Here is a 17,301-nt window from a genome sequence, read left to right as displayed (position 1 = left end):
TGTGGGGACTGAGCCCCCTGTTGGGCTCCGCTGCGCTGAGCATGGAGTCCGCCTGAGATTCTCTCTCTGTCCCTCCCACTTGTGCTCTCTCTCTAAAATAAATAAATAAAACTTAAAAAAAAAAAAAAAAAGACCATCCCGAGTCCATGATATCCAAATCAGATTTCCCAGAAATTCTTCAGTGCTTCTAATTCCCTGAACATTACTTGTCAGCTTTTTAAAAAAAATACCAGTTTTTTCCTTTCCTGACATTTCTGGAGTTTGGGGCTGAAGAGATAGACTACAGCACCTGCTCTGTCCACTATCGTGAAGGAGGAAGTCCGAGAGCCTTATTACACAGAGTTTCAGCAAAATACATTTCCTGAAATTGTTTTTAAAAATATCTATTTCTAATCAAAACCACAATGAGATACCACCTCACACCAGTCAGAATGGCTAAAATGAACAAGTCAGGAAATGACAGATGCTGGCGAGGATGCGGAGAAAGGGGAACCCTCCTACACTGTTGGTGGGAATGCAAGCTGGTGCAACCACTCTGGAAAACAGCATGGAGGTTCCTCAAAATGTTGAAAATAGAACTACCCTATGACCCAGCAATTGCACTGCTGGGTATTTACCCTAAAGATACAAACGTAGTGATCCGAAGGGGCACGTGCACCTGAATGTTTATAGCAGCAATGTCTACAATAGCCAAACTATGGAAAGAACCTAGATGTCCATCAACAGACGAATGGATAAAGAAGATGTGGTATATATACACAATGGAATACTATGCAGCCATCAAAAAATGAAATCTTGCCATTTGCCACGACGTGGATGGAACTAGCGGGTATCATGCTTAGCGAAATAAGTCAATCGGAGAAAGACAACTATCATATAATCTCCCTGATATGAGGAAGTGGAGATGCAACATGGGGGGGGTTAAGGGGGTAGAAGAAGAATAAATGAAACAAGATGGGATTGGGAGGGAGACAAACCACAAGTGACTCTTAATCTCACAAAACAAATTGAGGGTTGCTGGGGGGAGGGGGGTTGGGAGAAGGGGGGTGGGGTTATGGACATTGGGGAGGGTATGTGCTATGGTGAGTGCTGTGAGGTGTATAAACCTGGTGATTCACAGACCTGTACCCCTGGGGATAAAAATATATGTTTATAAAAAATTAAAAAAAAAACAAAAAATGGGCAGAAGACCCTCTTACACTGTTGGTGGGAATGCAAGTTGGTGCAGCCACTTAGGAGAACAGTGTGGAGATTTCTTAAGAAATTAAAAATAGAGCTTCCCTATGACCTTGCAATTGCACTACTGGTTATTTACCCCAAAGATACAGATGTAGTGAAAAGAAGGGCCATCTGTACCCCAATGTTTATAACAGCAATGGCCACGGTCGCCAAACTGTGGAAAGAACCAAGATGCCTTTCAACAGACGAATGGATAAGGAAGATGTGGTCCATATACACTATGGAGTATTATGCCTCCATCAGAAAGGATGAATACCCAACTTTTGTAGCAACATGGATGGGACTGGAAGAGATTATGCTGAGTGAAATAAGTCAAGCAGAGAGAGTCAATTATCATATGGTTTCACTTACTTGTGGAGCATAACAAATAACACGGAGGACATGGGGAGATGGAGAGGAGAAGGGAGTTGGGGGAAATTGTAAGGGGAGGTGAACCATGAGAGACTACGGACCCTGAAAAACAACCTGAGGGTTTTGAAGGGGTGGGGGGTGGGAGGTTGGGGGAACCAGATGGTGGGTATTGGAGAGGGCACATATTGCATGGAGCACTGGGTGTGGTGCAAAAACAATGAATACTGTTGCGCTGAAATTAAAAAAAAAAAGGGAAAAAAATCTATTTCTATATGTTTATATGTAGTCATTGCATATGTTGCCTTATCAAGTATATTTCCTACAAGAGAACTTCCATTTTAAATGGGTGTGGATGAGGAGTGCCCCGGGGGGCTCAGTCAGTTAAGCTATGCACTCCTGATTTCACGGCTCACGTCATGACCTCAGGGTCATGAGACAGAGCCTCACTTCGGGCTCCACGCTCAGCACAGAATCTGCTTCTCCCTCTCCCTCTGCTCGTCCTCCCACTTGCATACTCTCTCTCTCTCAAATAAATAAATAAAATCTCTAAAAAATAAAAAATAAATGGGCATGGATGAGGATAAACTTACATGCTTAAAACTTCATACATACAATGTTCGGAAGAGTTTTCCATAGACTAATTTCTGGTTCCAAACGTATCAAATCTTGTTTCTCCTTCACGGCCTACATTTTTCTGAAAACAGGTACGAGAGGACATGTTCATTATTGAACCGTCTCTGGCTCTCCTGGCTGAATCAGAGCCGTGTTCCTAGAAACCATTCCCACACTGAAAGATGAGCAGTAATGTAACCACACACAGAAGTGACTGGAAATGGCACGAACATATCTTATTAAACCCTAACTAAGCGAATCTTCAGCTTGCCTTTTTTTAGCTAAATCCCAAAAATGCCTATGGCTCTTCTGATGTGAGGGGTTTTTGGAGAACTCAGGGTAGAAAGAACCAGATGTCTTAATTGCTTGTATTTAAAATAGCTTATTTCCGCAAACTCTACAAAAAACATTGGACCACAGAAAGGTTTGCTAAGCCTCTCCCATGAGGAGCTCGGAGGTGAGGCGCTCGATAGTGCTACCTCAGTTGAGATACAGAAGCCAAGAGAAAAAGCAGGTTGAGCAGGAAAGATAATTAGTTCACTTTTTGACATTATAAAGTTGGGTTTTAGGAGGGATATTCTGGTAAAGGTGTCTAGGAAGCAGCTATTTATTCATATGTTTTTAATTCTAACAGCACCTCCCTATTAAATAAAGAAAATTCAAACATTGCAAAGGGAAGTAGGAAAAGAGAAAAAAAGATACAAAGAGAAAGCGTATTTCACATGATATTCAAAATATGAATCCACCTACCTGGCCCCTTTCCTAACCAATTAGAGACTTGGAAAAGGTGCTGGATGGCCCTGGGATAAGCATTGCCCCTTTTTGTTGCTAGATCAGGGGAAAATCAAGGGTGGAGGTACTATGAGGTCTCAAGGCAACAGCTATTTACCAAGCAGGATGAAAGAACTTTGACTTTTTACAATTTACAGCATTTACCAATGTGTTTTAGGTGAATATCAGCCCTGAGTACGTGTGTGTGCATCTCCAAAAAAGGGGCAGAAATAAGTCCAAATATTTCTGTAATCATTATTAATATAAACTAAACTCATCAATTAAAGGCAGATACCCAACTGGATTTTTAAAAATTTGTTTTAAAAAAAAGGCGTTATTTCCAGGAGATGAACCTAAAGAACAGGAAAGCCGGAAAACAAGACAGGAAAAACATACCAGACAAATACTATCTTAGCAATACTGAAAGCAGGCCTAATAATTTTTTAAGGAGAAAAATGATAAAAGAAGGTAAGTCACCAAAAGATAAACCAATTATGAACTTGTGTGAACCTAATAATTTGTTCTCAAAATTATAAGGCAAAATGAGAACAAATTATAGGGGGAAATTGGAAAGTATAATAAAGGTAGGAAACGTTAATTCAGCCTTCTTGGAAATCAACGGCTGGAACAGAAAAAACCTGGGGTATAAACAATCTGAGTAACTAGCACACTGGAGGGAAAAACACATAGAAAGAAGCTTGTGCATTCACAAAAACTGGGACATTAAAAAAAAGAAAAGTCTGTCAGGCCACAGAGAAGTCACAAATTCCAAAAAGAGCACCTTTTCTCATCTCTAAGCATTAAAATTAGAAATCTATGACAAAATTTTTTTTTAAGATTTTATTTGTTTATTTGACAGAGATCACAAGTAGGCAGAGAAGCAGGCAGAGAGAGGAGGAAGCAGGCTCCCTGCTGAGCAGAGAGCCTGAGTGGCTTGATTCCAGGACCCTGAGATCATGACCAGAGCTGAAGGCAGAGGCTTTAACCCACTGAGCCACCCAGGCACCCCCAAAATGTTTTTTAAAAAGCTACAGAAACACGCTTCTAAATAATACATGAATTAAGGATAAAATCCTAATTAAAAAAAAAACAACAAAATATTTAGAACTGAGAGATAACAAAAGCATGGCATGTTAAAACTTGTGATACGTAGTTAAGCAGGATGTACAGGGAGATTTATCATCTTAGATACATTTATCAGAGAACAACAAGAGAGAGATTTGGAAAATAACTGACCCAAATGTTCAACTCTAGAAACCAGAAAAAGATCACCAGGGCAGATCCAAGGAAAGAAGGAATGGAACTACAAAGATAAAATGAAATGAAAGCAGTAGGTATTATTTAAAAAGAATGAATATAATTTATAAAAAAAAAATTAGGGATGCCTGGGTGGCTCAGTCGGTTAAGTGTCTGCCTTCAACTCAGGTCATGATCCTGGAGTCCTGGGATGGAGTCCCTTGTGGAGATCCCTGCTCAGCAGGGGCCTGTTTCTCCCTCTCTCTGCTTCTCCCCCTGCTTGTGCTCTCTTTCTCTCTCTGACAAATACATTAAATCTTTTAAAAAATATATTTTTTTAAATTAAAAGGGGATTGTAAAGTCTGGCCAGACTGATCAGAAGCAGCCTTTCCAGATCCCATCCTCTACACTTTCCTCTCCCGTCCTTGACCCTAAGGATCCTCTTTACAAGCCTGCGTTTTGTGAGGTCTGTGAGATTTGTTTCCCCACTGGAGAAGAGCTGTGTTTACAGCAGTAGAGTGTTCTATAGTCCCTCTTTGTGTGGCATACCTTGGCTGTACTCAAACCCTGTCTGTGCAATGACTCAAGGCTCCTGCTCTACTCAGAGCCGGGCAGCACCTGACCGGTTTACAAGTGATTCACTCCCCCTTAGCTCAGCTCATGTCTGTGTCAGACCCTAGCCGCGATGAACCAGGGGTTACTTTGTAGATTTTCATAGACCATTTTGAAGATTTTCTAAGTGAGAACACCGAGGCTCAAAGAACAGATCACTTCCAAAGCGACAGGCCCCAGGTGTTGGCACACCAAACCCAGAGTCTTTTCCCCGACACAAGTGTCCCCACGGTTGTCCGAGCCCAACACGACGTTTGTTAAAAATAAATGGTTCAAAGTCACAGAAGGGTGACCACAGGGGTAGCTATTCACCACCCTGGCCTTGAAGAGCTCAGACCCGACGTAGCAAAGTGTGCGCTACACGCAGAAGGAATTCCGCTCTGATTTATTTTTTTAAAGATGGTATTTAAGGAAGCAGTAGCTCATCTACGAAAAAAGTGAGCCATTCAAAGAAGCTTGCCTTTGAGGCCGCCGGGAGCCGGGGCAAGCGCGGCGCCGACGCAGGCCGTCCAGCCGGAGGCTTGGGTGAGCGCCAGGTGTGACCTTCCCCGATGAAGTCCCCAGCCGAGGGCACTCCAGGCGACAGACGCTCCCTCGGAAGGCCGCGGGCTCCGTGGGGGCTTCGCCCCGACGCGCGCTTCTGTGTCGCCGCAGGCACCCCCACCGCGGTAATATCCGGGGCTGGCGGAGCCTTCTGGTGCCACTGACCCTCCGCTGTTCTTCTGCTGAGGGTGGGGGCGGGGCGTTTCCTCCGAGTCGCACTGGAGCCTTTGGCCTAAGTTTCACTCTCACCCGCTTCTCATCGCTAAAAAATGCAGTTCAGCCCCGAAAAAAGGCCGCGCCTTTGCGGGGTAAGGGGTGTTGCAGAAGCCGCGTAAAACGACTGGGTCCGCGGGGCTTGTAGTCGGGCGCGGCTGCTTGTCCTAGGGCGCGGCTTCCGCACCGCACCCGCGACCCTACCCGGCAGTCAGAGGCCAGAGTCTCGCCTTCAACCTACAGCGCCCGGTCCCGCCCACTTTGCGCTCTGAAAATGGAAATAGGACCAGCAGCGCTGTTTGCAACAGCCCCAAACCGGCAGCAACCTAATTGTCTTTCCCTAAAAACCTAGGTGACACGCACGTTGGCGCACCCCTTGGGTCCTTGGGAAGAACCGAGGAGATCAAAGTGTGCTTGCATGGAAAGACCCGGCAAGATGTAGTGAGTAAAAATGCATGTCGCAAAAAAAACACGGCAACACCGTCTTAAACAGTGCATTTAGGTGAATATATATACACATAGAGGTTGCAGAGAGAAAGATCTGGAAGGACACACCTAAAAGTGGGCTGGAGGAGTAAAGAGTGAATCTCAGTTTCTAAAAATTGCTTTTAAATGGTCATATATTCATTTATTACCTGTGAGAACATTTTTTTTTCAAAAATAAGATCTTTTAGAGTAGTTTTATATGTACAGAAAAAATGAGAAGTTAACACTTGTTTTTTCCTATTACTAGCATTTCCTATTAGCATGGAGCTTTTGCTACAATGAATGAGCCAGTACTTTATTATTAACTGACGTCCATAGTTTATTTAAATTTCCTTAATTTTTTCCTAATGTCCTTTTACCAGGATCCCCTCCAGGATGCCACACTACATTATTTTCATATCTCCTTAGGCTTTTCGTGGCTGTATTCTTGGGAGGAAGACCACATGGGCACATGCTATCACTGAAGATTTCTCTCTCTCCATGTTGACCTTGATCACCTGACTAAGGTAAGGTAGTTTGTCGGGTTTCTCCACTGTAAAGCTACTTTCCCACCCCCACCTCTATTTCCATACTGTTGGGTGACCTTTTTAACGTGAAAAGTGTTCTTTACCTGAAGGAGAGTCGCTAACAAAAGTACATAGGGCTGGAGGGGGCTTGGAGAACGCCGTCCCCGAGATCGTGGCTCGGGCACGACCGACGGAGGAGGCGGGCGGAGCGGGGAAGCTCCTCACCAACTCCCGGCGCTGGCAGAATCCCCTGCCAGCCCAAAAGAGCCAGAAGGCCGGCGATTTTCCCCCCCTCCCGCCCCAGAAGACAGCTCTCCGCCCGTTAGCCCTCCCGGCTATCACCTGGGGGCGGGGCCGCGCTCCGACCCCACCCCTTACCCCGCCCCGTCCCCTGCGCGAGCTGCTCCGCCCCGGGCGCGCTGGGCCACCGCAGGGTTTTCCGCCCCGCGCGCTCCTCCTCCGACCCCGCCCTGACGGTTGCGGTTCCCGAGTGCCCGAGTGCCCGGAGTGCCCCGAGTGCCCCGAAAGCCGGAGTGGGACAGAGCTCCAGGCCAACAGAGGCGCCGCGGCCGGGACGCCCGCGGAGACAGCTGCCGCTGCCCGGGGCCCCTCGCGGCCCCCAACCTTGTGATCAGTGGCCAGCGGCCGGGTAAGTGAGGGCTCCCCGGCCCTCCGGAGGCACGGGGCCGGGCGGCGGCAAGGGACGGGATGGTGGCAGAGCGCCGCGGCCGGGCCGGTGAGCCCCAGACTGCCCTGCGCCCGCTCCCGTCCCGGTCCTGCCCTGCGGCTTCCTGGTTGCTCAGCACGGCGGTTGGGGGGGTTGGTGTCGGGTTGTCGGCTGGCCCCCGACGGGTCGTCGGCTAGGCTGCCTGGCTCGATCTGCCGAGAGGGGCTGCCCTCTTTGAGGTGGGCGGTGCGCAGGCCGGCCCCTGTGCCCAGGGACACGTGACTGTGCTGCGCGGCCGGGGCCGGGGCCTCACCCGCTCCTGGGTGGGCGTGGGACGACTGGGTGAACTTGGGACCAGATAAACCTGCGACCAGAAGGCGACTAACTGGTATGGGGATGGCCCGTGGTCCGGGCCCCTCTGACCCAGCGGAGTTCTCGAGAGTGTAGGTGCCCTTCCGGCTTGTGCTAAGGAGGGCTCGTCTAGGAGGCTGGCTTCAGGAACTTTCCTCCTGAACTGGGAAGATGCAAATCCTGGGAGCTGCTGGTGTTGGAGATTGTTTGTTAAGGCCCCTTTGAGAGAATGCGGAACTACCCCGGCGCTGTGTTCACCTGTGTGTTTACCCTTCCTGCCTTTCCCCTTGAGCTCTACGTAGCCTGTGGAAGGCTTAAAATGGCAGAAACCCCCTTTATTGGTTTAAAGGACAGTTGCGAAGTTCCCCTTCCGAGGAGCGAAGTTAAGCTGGCCAGTTCTAGCCCAAGCAGGTTACAGTTGCCGCCCCTCCCCCCCCCCCCCCGCGACATTTCTCTCCGCTTCCCCCATCAGTGACCTTGCTTTGCTGTGGGTATCCAAGGTAGCCAGCGACGCTACTCTCTCTCCCGACCCCACGTTTTGCTTCTGGCTGCCTTGACCTGAGCGTGGAGTGGTGCGCTTCTTCGCAGCTCCCACAACCGGAACAAAAGCTTGCAGGGGGGGGCAGGGCTGAGTCCAGGAGGTGGACGAGCAGGGTGTGTTCTCTTTCTTCACTCCTAAATGGCCCTCATTATGTTCCTTCATTCCTTCTAGCTTCAGTCCATTGTCGGGGATTCCAGGAGGATTAACAGTGCTCCTTCCATCAAGGCACCCTCCTGTGCTTCTAGGTGGTCCCTGGCAAGACCCACCGGTGAGGTGCTAGGGAAATCTGTTTCCCTGGCATGGGGTGCTCAGTACCTCCGGGTCCTGCATCCCTCCGTCTTGTCTCTTACAAGTCTCTGTGCCTTGGTTTCCCCATCTGTAAAGTGGGGTGATAATACCTACCTCACGGGGGCATTGTAAGGGTTAAATGAGTTAATACGTGACAACCGTACAGCCCAGGCGCAGCGCTGAGCTGGTGACTGTTAGACCATACCTGTGTGCTCTAGGTGAATGTCACCTACATGGGGTAAAGCTTACGGCAGGGCCTAGGACACAAGTGTCAGCAATAATAATGCAGTAATAATAGCTGTTGTTTCTTTCATGCAGCTGGAGGTCCATTCAAATCGAATTGCTCTCCTGTCAGTTCCTGTTTTAGTTCATGTTGTTCTGCCCTCCTGGAATGTCCTCCTTCCCCATCTCTGCCCATGATTCCCCACCCTTCTGGGAACCATCCAGGAGCCTACTCCTAGCTGGAAGGGACAAGACATACTCTGAGCCCACGCTGCCCTCCTCCTCCACTCCTTTGGCATCCCTTCTCCATATTCGCCTTGCTTAGTATTTGTGTGGCCCCGTGTCTTATCCCTGCCCCATCCTTTGTCTTTGGAGGGCGGGGCTTACTCATGTTTCTTACTTGTGCCTTGGTTGCACAGCACCCAGGATGGGCTCTGCCTAATATATGTGCTCAGCAGAATTTCGCCGAGTGTGAGAGGCAGGCCAGGGAAATAAGGTTTTCCTTGATCTTAGACCTTGAAGGCTCGGTTTGGGTAGGCAACAAAAGAGAGCCTGAGATGGAGCTAGGGCAAGGCTGACAGATACCTGTCTTGGATTGCTATACCTAGAAGGCCAAGATTCCGTGGAGGATGGGTTCTTTGGAGTGACGGGAGTAAGAATCCAGCCAGAATAGGTTAGTGTGGGCTCTTGGGAATTCATTGCAGAACAGAGAGGCAAAGCCGGTGTAGGCAGGAGGTGAATGTAGAAAGGAAATCTGTGTCGAGTGCTGGGGACCTGTGCCGAGGACCCAGAGCCTTTTTGGAGTTCACCTTCCCTCCTCTTGGATTCACCTCCTCCTTTCCTCTCTCCCTAAGCCTGAGGCAGTGCCTGGTGCTTGATCCTGTGGTAGGGCACTCAGGGAAGAGTCTTGTGTGCTGGTGTGCTTCACAGTCACAGCCAAGCAGGCCAACTCAGGTCTTTCTGGACTTCTCTCTACAGCACATTCTGATGCCGTTGCCCCCTGGTGCCTCAGGAATTTGAGTGATCCTAGATAGGAAAGCCCTTAGGCACCTGTAAAGGTGAAGAAACTGAAGTTTCTTTGTTGGGAATTTGCATTTTTAAAAGGAGTTGTTGAAATTCAGTGAAGCTTTCTAATAATGCTGAAACTACAGCACAGTAGGCCCGCTGACCCCCTCCCACCTCCCTACCCGCCCTCCCCACCCAATAAAATAGAGGTCTGATGTCACCTGGTGGCTTGTATTCTGGAGGATCCTAACAGTACATAGGGCCCAAACAGAGGCTCCAGTACGGTGTTAGAAGAAAGTAGTGGGTGAGGGCAACAGTGGAGGAGTCAGGAGACAGAGTTCTCCGTTTTGTGTCACTGGGACAAGTTGTGGAGCCACACAAGGTCCCAGTGTTCTAGATGGTAAAATGCCTGCCTCATATGGTTGTTTGCAGATTCTGGTGAGAAGATGTTTGCGGAGGGGGTTTAAGATCAGCCAGGGCTTGATCATGATGGTGTTGATCTCTTGGGTGCTTTACTGCAAGGACACTTGAGACAGGATGGAGTGTGCAGACGGTTGGCGCCTGACTCTGTGATCCCTTAGTGTCTGGTCTTCCAGGGGCTGTGCTCCTGAAAGTCCCACAGACTCAGCAGAAAAGAAGGGAAGAATTGTTCCTGAAATTGCAAGGGAAGTCTGGTGTCCCCAGCCTTTGTCACCTGGAGCTTGGGGGTAGGCTGGCTGGGAGGACCATGAGCTGAGAGGAATGTGAATGAAGGTGGAAAGGAGAAACCCAGAGGGGGTTAGCTGGGGGGCTTGGTGGGGGGGGGGGAGCATGTGGCAGATTAAGCCTGGGACTGGCATCTCTAGGGGGAAAAATATGTTTATGTTGGGGGGGGTCAGCTGGCAGTAGCAGATGTGAGCTTGCCGTGGCTACCTAAAAGGTCACAGCTATTTTTAGGAAGTGGGTGACAAGGCATGTTTCTGTTGAACCAACTTTGTGAGTACCTACCGTTTGCCCAGCCCTGTGCTGTGTGCATAAAAGCACAGTCCACCCAACCCACCCTAGGTTGTCTGCCTGGATTCCCCAGAGACATGGCATACTGGATGAGAACCAGGTCTGGAAGGTGGCCAAGATCATGATCCTGAATTCAGTTTCGGACGTGGAGCATCTTGAAGTGCCTTTGGGGTACCGAGGAGGCCGGTGTGTCTGGGGCTTAGGAGGACTCTGGGCTGGAGAGACATTTTTGTCGAGATTTATCTGCTGTAAAGGGCATGATGGGATTGAGGAACTCACCTTGAATAGCTGAGTAAAGGAACCTGAGCCCAGGAAGGAGCTAGAAAAAGAGCAGTCCATGAGGGGAGAGGAAAAGCAGGACAGTGTCAGATCATAGAAGCCAGGGTGAGTCCACTTCAGTTGGAGGTAGTGACCACGGGTGTCCGCTGTTGCTGTGGGAAGTGATAAGGAGGATATGCAGCACGTTAGCTGTGGCTGTTTTGCTGCGAGTCTGGCAGATGGGAATGAATGGGCAGAGGAGTTGCAGGAGTCTGGCTCGGCTGTGCTGAGTATAGACGAGCTTTGAAAGGCAGGAGAGGCATTGGGTGGTGCTGGAGGAGGCCGGCAGCGAGGGGGTGTTCGTTTCTGTTTCTCAGCTCATCCTCCCATTCCACCCTGAGAAATTAGCAGTGTGGGTGGCCGTCCGTCCAGGCCCCCCCCCCAATTCTTCTGTGTCGTATGGACACAGGCACTGTAAAGGTCTGCTGCTGCTGCTGCTGCTTTTTTAAGGATCTTATTTATGCATTTCAGAGAGCGAGCGATCGGGGAGGGGGCAGAGGAAGAGGGAGAAGTAGGCTCTTTGTTGAGCAAGAAGCCTGATGTGGGACTCCATCCGTCCCAGGACCCTGGGATCATGACCTGAGCCAAAGGTAGACACTTAACCAACTGAGCCCCGCGGGTGCCCCTGCAAAGGTTGGCTTCTCTCACAGAATGGTTTAATGCTGCAGCCCTTATTCCTCAGCTGGTGGTTTTGATTAGTTTATCAGGGGCAGTAATCCTGGGTGAGCCGTGTTCTGGGTCAGTAGCCACTGTGGAATGTTCTATAGTGCAGGGGGACTGTGGTTTATACAGTCTCCCCTTAATTGATGGGTATGGGGACCATTGACTATTTTTAGAATTTGAACTAGTGCTGGAATGAGCAACCAGAAGGGCCCTGATTGGGATGTCATCGAATGTATTCATTCATAAGGAAGAGTTGACATTTTTATGATACTAACTTTTGCAAATCAGGGACAAATTACAGGCCTTGTAATACATCTTTAGTAGATATTATGAATGGGATTCTAACTGGATTTGCTAAACGGATAATAATTTTTTGTATCCTTTCCATTTTTTTTCCTGTTCTTGGCCATTAATTTCAGCCTTTATCATTATTCATTCCTTCTTACTTTTGGCTTATTTTGTTGCTCAACTTTTAATCTCTAAATTAGTTCATTTATTTTTTTAGTTTTTTAACTTTAGAAAGCATATAAAGTTCAATATTTGTGTGTACAACCCTAGCTGCTTGGCCTTCGAAAGGCTCACCTTTCCATTCCTTTATGGCCGCCACATAGATCAGGGATTTTTTTATTTCTTTACGTTTATTTATTTATTTAAGCAGTCTCTGCACCCAACATAGGGCTCAGACTCATGATCCTGAGGTCAACAGTCTCACGCTCTTCCAGCCAGCTGCCCTGTCGTGTAGATCTGTCTTGATCCAAGGATGTTTTAGAAGACAGGATCCTGTATTTAGCCAGTAACCGGTTTTGTGGGGAGTATGATTACATTTTAAGGTCGACTGCTGGTTTTATTGGGTTATGTTTAGTGAATGTGATCAGCACAATTTCTTCTCGCTGGGCCGTATCCAGATTTTCTCTGTGGCAAGGACGTGATCCATACCTGAAGCTCTCATGGACAGGAAAGGTTACGTATTCCCGGTGGGTCACAGACTGTAGATGTATCTGTTAACTTGAGCTTGCTTGCCTTTCCTTGCATATTGGTCTGTCAAATTCTGCAAGAGGTCCCCAAAATTCTCGCTATAATCTCCAGTTAAGTCAGGCAGTACTTACCTTCATTCTCGATGCAGGGACCAGACGTCCATGCTTGATGTGTACAGGTTTATGAAGCTGATCTGTGCAGATTGTACTTTGCATCATTTGTTGCTTACTTTAATGCTTTTGGCCTTTGGCCTTCATTGCCACGTTATGTGTTTTAGGAGACCATATTGCCAAAGGTCTGGGAGAATCCTTTCTTCTTCAGAGACCGAAAATAAATAAAAAGTGCATTTTGTAAGACAGTAAATGAAAGGCTCAGAAACGTAGAGGCAGGCATTGGCCCGGGGCTTTACACCAGGGCCTGTTTCAGTTCAGGCTTATGCACAGTATGTGGTCCTCTGGTTTCCCGGACCTGCTTCTTAGCACCCCACTTGTCGTGAAATAATCCGGTCCCCGTGGTCACTAGGATAGCCAGCTTCTTAGGAGGGATGGGTAAAATAAGATTTGCCTGCAAGCTCCAGGGACAGGCCCCGCACTGCCTCTCTTCTTTTGTGGTTCTTGTCCCTTCCTTTGTGTCCAAAGACAGGGACAGCTCTGACTGGCAGTTACATTGTTCCTTCCTGGTTTGTGACAGCACACGGCCTTTCTCTATTCCACAAGGGATATGACAAAACAGTCGGTACACAGAAAAGTCCCAAGGCCAAATGTCAAATATGAAGACTTAGGCCACGGCCTGGGTAGCTCAGTTGGTTGAGCATCCGACTCTTGATTTCGGCTCAGGTCATGATCTCAGGGTCATGGGATCGAGCCCCACGTCAGGCTCCACGCTGAGTGTGAGCGTGGAGCCTGCTTGAGATTCTCTCTCTCCCTCTCCCCTGCCCCGTGCTCACTCTCTCTCAAATAAATAAATCCTTAAAAAAAAAAAAAAAGTGTCTTTTGTGCTCAGCACATGACCAGGGTGTGGGAGGATGGCAGAAGGCAGTGGTAACAACAAACCGAATTTGGGGGTTTCTGTCTTTGATACCAAATTCAGACTATTCACATACCAGATAGTCTTGATTTTATTCCTTGGATCTTGTTTCCTGTTTATTATTTACTATACCTGGGTGTTATTTCTGTCCTGATTTCTGCTGACTTGGGGAGGTTTCTCATCATCCCTCTTCCCTCGCCTGCCTGCATTACGATTCAGCTTTGGCTGTGGATTAGGAGAGGAGCCCCCCTCTCTCTTCAGAAATTGGAGGCCGGGGTCCATGTCTGCTCTGTGAGGTCGTCCTGGCACCAGGCTCCTGGTGTGGAGTTGCCCCCAGCACTCTCTAGGGCTGCGGTTTCCGAATATAAGCATATCTAAGACTAACTGGGAAGGTTTGTTAAAACCCAGATTTGTGACCCCTTCGCCCTTAACGGCTCTGATTTAGGAGGTCTGGGATGAGGCCTGGGCATCTTCATTTTTGACAGCCAACCCTTGCTGTTGCGTCCGCGTGGGGACCGTCCCAGATAGCACTGCTCCAGGGCCTTCCCTTAACCTGCGTGGCTCAGGGCAGCTGGCTTGCAGGGCCATGCCCTGCCTGGTTGCCAGGGAGGCTTGAAAACTAGTCCTTATTGGAGGCTACCGTGTGCCAGGCAACAGTTGTTGTTCTGTGCCACAAGTAAGAGGGGGCAGATGGTCGTAGGGGACAACCAGAAGTTCCTGGGACACCACCCACTGCTGTGTTTAATTTGAAACTCCAGTCTTGCCATCGGCCAAGCTGGTACTCCTCGGTTAGGAAGCGGGAATGGTCTGTCATGATCAGAATGGTATGTCGCGATGGTGACGATGGTGAACCCACAGGCAGTGCAGGGCACGGCCACCTCCGACCCCGTGGCTGGTGCACAGAAGGCCAGCAGCTGCTGCCACCACTCGCTGATGCACTGAGGATTCTCGCTCCTTCTAGGCTGCCCCCAGGAGTCGGGTCCCTTCCTCATTTTGTCTTAACATTTCCCCAGCTCCATCCAGCCCTGGGGGAAAGGGGGTTGGCACCCAGAAGGGAGCTGAGTGGAGGGGAGCTGGTGTGGGCTGTGAGTACATCAGCCCAGAAGCCGAGAGACATGCTTCTGGTCTGTGTCCTGCCTCCAGCCCGTCCTGGGACGTCAGGCAGATTCTTTCTGCTCTCTGGGCCTCCACTCCCCACCGTAGTAAAATAGGCTGGTCGAAGCCGATGATTTCACGAAGGCCACTGCCAGGTCCAGTATTCTAGGATTCCTGTGTAATCCAATGCCAGGGCACTGGGAATTGACTTTTTATTTCTAGGACGTGTCTTTCAGAACTGGCTTGCTCAAGTTCAGCCCTCCAGTAAGGCTTAAACGCTACCCCGTTGCTACTTGCCCAGCCTGCCTTGTTCGGAGCATCTCCTGACTGCTTAGCCCCAGTGCCAGCCCTCTGAGGACAGTCTGAGGCACAGGCTGGCTAATGATTGACTTAGGCTCCAGCAAGCCTTCGTTCACGGCCTGTGGGTGGGGAGTTCAATGTTTAACAGCACCTTGTGCAGGCTTTTTGTTCAGTGCGAGGGAAAATACAGTCAGGATTGGTGGGGGTCTGCCTGGGGCTCTCTGGCTTGTTTCTGTGGCTTTATGGCACTGTTCCCGAGAGAGGCAGATCCCCATGAGGGTGGGACACTGGGACTCTGCGTCCCTGCAGAGAGTAAGGCCACTTACCTTGCAGAGTTAGGGATGTTTGTACACCCTCGAAACACTTGCAGTCCTGCCTTGGTGTGGGAGGGAGAGGAGAGAATGTCCTTGATGACGACTCCTCTCTGCCCCCGGAATTCCTGGAGCCTGTGCACCCGAAGGTCTGACCAAAGAGGCCATCAGAACATGTACCACCCAGGATGTGGAAGAGATGAATCAGGTCCACTGTCATGTCGTGTCGTGTCATGTCGTGGTGCCCAGCCCTCTGCTAGCCAGTGGCAGGTGGAGGAGAGACCTGTCCTACAGCTTAGGCTCTGCCTCTTGCACTGAGAGGCCTAAGAAATAGTAATTCTGGCTCTGGCGTCAGTTGGTGTGACCCTGGCTTGCCAAGAATCATCTCTGAGCCCTGTTCCCTTGGAGGTGATCTTATCTATCTTGTAGGAACATTGTGAAGATGAATGAGGCAATATATAATGAGGTAATACGTGTCTCGACCATAGGTACTGGGAAGAGGGGAGTAACATTTATTTACTAGAGGATATTAGGCCAAGTGCTGATAAGTTCCAGGAAGAGCAGTCATTAGGGGTAGAGAGATCAGGGTGGGCTTCCTGAAGGAGGTGGGGCTCTGTCTTGGCTAAAGGAAGGCCAAAATTGACATAGGCTTAAGGAAGGCGTAAAGGAGCCAAGGAGAGCAGACCGGTTAGAAGGAACCAACTGAGCAAAAGTCCTGAAGATAGAAAGTGCCAGGATAACATCCTGGCTGTGAACCGCAGTCCTATCTGGGAACCTGCTGTCAGCTTGCCGTGGCCCAGTGTAACTCTTGGCCCAGGGCCCTGTGGCAGAACCTAGGATCCCCCCAGGGGGTCAGCCCATGCCCGAGATCGAGATCCGAAAGAGAATCTTCTGTACTGTGAACTGTAGGCTCTGATGGGGATCTCTTTCCACTTCAGCAGCACAAGGTTGGCTGGGAACTTTGTCACCCTTAGACGGGAAGGTGCTGGTAAGTGTTATTTGAAGAAGAGGTTTCTTGGGGCTTCTAGGTGAGGCCGGGGGCCTCTCGTGTATCTGGGTTCGAAGGGACTGAGCTTCTCCAAAGCCGTTTGAACAGGCGCTCCCTGCTGCCTTCCGTTCTAGCCCTCCCTGCCACCCCCTTCCCCCAGTTCACTGTGAGAGGATCTGTGATGGGCTGTTGGCTTTCATATGGCTCATTGCCTCTTGACTGGCAGGGCCCTGGGTGACATCACCTGTCCCTTTGACTACACGTACAGGTGCCTGCAGGGATAGCGCAGCTTGGGACGGTGGGCTGCTGCAGTAGGCACACCTGGCTGAAGGGATGGTCGCTGCCTCCCTAGCTGTGTGCTACCGCAAGGAAATAGAGGACCTGTGTTGCCAGATCTCCTATTTTTCCTTTAAAAAAACTTTTTTTAAAAGTCAGGCCCAGCTCTTTTATAGCCACTCGCCTTCCCCCCACCCCAGGAAATAAATGTTATGGAGCCCCAGGGTCTGGGCAGCACAAGTCTAGAACCACACACCCCTCATAGGCTCACCCATTTAATAAGTGAGGGAGAAAGACGCCCAGAAGAGCCTTAGGTTGGTCAAGACCCATCAGAGAAGCTGGTTCTCTACACTCTTCTCCCTCCTTCCTCTCCCAGAGGGTGCATTTCCTGATTCTCTGCCATAATCTCCATTCTTCCTAGGAATGGCTCTTAAACCCCTTGTGGGTAACTTCCTGCAACTGCTCTATTGTGTTTATGTCCCCAGGCAGAAAGAAAGCCTGGGGCAGGCCAGGACTTTGTTTTTTTCTTCCTCTTTCCCCAGGTAGCCTAGCCCAGCCCAGCCCTGGGTTCCTCTCTGAGCCCAGAAGTGGAATTACTGTGAAGATAATGGAATGTAAGCTTCCACTTCAGGAGACCCTCCCCTCCCCTCCCCCCTACCTTACTTGCCAGGGAGGGGTCCCAGCAATGATGTGTATTCATTTTCTGAAAGAAG

The 17,301-nt window shown here is 49.5% G+C and overlaps 1 protein-coding gene across 2 annotated transcripts in view; it reads left to right on the top strand.

Annotated features, from left to right (window-relative positions):
* Nucleotides 1–7,025: 7,025 nt before the first annotated feature.
* The window catches only part of ANXA11 (annexin A11), a 37,037-nt gene continuing 26,761 nt past the window's right edge, over nt 7,026–17,301 (top strand). Inside the window, exons 1-2 of one of the 2 annotated variants that reach the window (XM_032838849.1) lie at nt 7,026–7,218; nt 8,300–8,394. The gene's annotated coding sequence lies outside the window, so the exon portion shown is untranslated. The remainder of the gene's footprint in view (nt 7,219–8,299; nt 8,395–17,301) is intronic. The other variant, XM_032838840.1, reaches the window with a different exon arrangement.

The sequence above is a fragment of the Lontra canadensis genome, unplaced genomic scaffold (assembly GCF_010015895.1).
Source record: "Lontra canadensis isolate GAN:19392208 unplaced genomic scaffold, GSC_riverotter_1.0 scaffold3, whole genome shotgun sequence".
Classification (NCBI taxonomy): domain Eukaryota; kingdom Metazoa; phylum Chordata; class Mammalia; order Carnivora; family Mustelidae; genus Lontra; species Lontra canadensis.
The sequence above is the reverse complement of the archived record's forward strand: the minus strand, read 5'-3'. Positions and strand labels throughout refer to the sequence as shown.